Raw genomic sequence first — 2,030 nt, 5'->3', positions numbered from 1 at the left:
TCTCCCTCTGTTTCTATGTTTTTGAATAATTTAAGCCCGGGTCCAAGGCTGGCAGGGGACAGGGAAGGGGTACTCGAGAGGAATGAACTCAAAAATATACTCTTTTGACCTAACAATAACAAGCTACAACAGATTACAAAGGCATATTATAGCATGCTCCCAGCCATAGAAAAGGATGCTTTGCCAATACTGTAAGCAATACCAACAGCAGTAGGTATCTTGGATTCAGTTATTATTTTAGCTTCTTATATTTTTCTCTATTTCCCTTGTTTATATGAAGAAAAAGTACGGAAGAAATGAGAAAAACCCCAGATGAAAGCAAAAGTTTCCAATCATAAGGCTAAATGTGATAGGGAAATGAAAAAAAATTGATTTTTCTTAGAATAAGTTCGATCCAGGACTCTTTTGTGGGCTAGCTCTTTGTAGCCCAACTAGGCTCAAAATGCCAACCCAAAGCAGGGATTGGTTTTAGCTGACTAAATGATATATGATACAACAGAGTGATGAGCTGGCCATCCAAGCAAATGAATCATTAGGATGTAACCATTCATTGTCCAGAACAAAGACAGGGATGGCCCAGCCTATAGTAGACTCATCAGAGCCCATCTAGAGGGTGCTTAGTGCTGCATGCCAATTCTCAAGCAGAGTGGTGAGTAATCGGAGTCTGCCCCGAGGTGACAATGATGGCAAAATGGCTAAGACATTTTGACTCACAATATAATAGCCTCCTCTGGTTTCTTATTATTCAGGGAGAAGGCAGAGCCCAGCAAAACCCTGATTCATCCTGGATGACTCTCTTCTTGCTTGAAGTCTAATCACACCAATCTTGTTATAGTTCCTTCCCTATATCATGTTGTGCCCCAACTTCAGACTGATACTCTTGTATACATGGTCTCATTTTACCCTTTTGTCTTAGGATAATCTTTCTTATGCTTAGATTTCTTGCTAGATTGTAAACTCTGTGAAGATAATACTGTGTGTATTACCATATATGCTCAGAATACAATGCAATGCCTGGTCATACTATGATCTAGCTCATAAATGATTGAATGAATTGAATGAAACAAGTAAAGCCTACGTGTCCGTAAAATTTGTAATCACTGTCCAATTCCACACATTAGTTACAAGTATAAATAATTATAATTCTAAGTTCATAAGGAAAAAAATTCTAAAAATTAAATTTAAAGAAAGGAATTAGCACTTAGTGTGGTAATAACCCAATGTTGTGAGGTACATGAAGTCACATTTGGATATAAGAATAAGCTGAAGTTGTGTAAGAGATCCCGATATTGGGAGTTGGGTTTGAACACTTTTAAAAAGAATTCAAATTATGTGATCCTATGACTTTGGTCTCTCTGGCTGAAAAGACACTACCTAAGAGGCTGAAGATGTAAAACAAAGCATGGAGGCCAACAAAGCATGGGGGAAAAGGGGAATGTAACACTGTCTCAGAACTTTCTATCTCATCATTTTAAACCTTTGAGGCCAGAGTTGGCAGGCCTCCCAGAGAAACCAAAACAAAGCAACCTAACAGGGCAGCACGAATGAAAGGAGACCTGAGCTGCAAGATGAGATGAAAGCCCTATATCCACAATCACAGAGGAGAGAGATGGGGAACATGAAAGGCAAGCTCCCTCTTCCAGGTCCTTTTCAATTCACTTAAAGGTACACCTCTGGAAAGAATGTCCTCAGGAGAGGGAAAACAATTCTGTGAATCCAGCAGTCTGGGTGTTAAAAGCCAAAAGAATGTGTTAAAATGTCAGTCCAACTGCTTTCTCTATCTTTACTATTCTTAACCCAAAGTGTGTCATCAGTTCAGAATGGGTAGTGCCTGCTCAACAAACACAGCCTTTTCTCTCTTTATGTTTGCTTATCCACAGTTCAGAAATTGTCCAATGGCCTTCTTACTCTTTAATCTAGGGAATTAATATTGCAGTGGAAAGAAAAACAGCTTTCCTTTGGCCTGAGAGAAAGACCCACAGATTTCTATTTGGGCTATGAAAGATGAAAACTGAGCTATACTCTGTAAC

Source organism: Nannospalax galili, unplaced genomic scaffold (assembly GCF_000622305.1).
Source record: "Nannospalax galili isolate Female #2095 unplaced genomic scaffold, S.galili_v1.0 scaffold52, whole genome shotgun sequence".
In the NCBI taxonomy this organism is placed as follows: Eukaryota; Metazoa; Chordata; class Mammalia; order Rodentia; family Spalacidae; genus Nannospalax; species Nannospalax galili.
Note: the sequence above shows the minus strand (reverse complement) of the source record.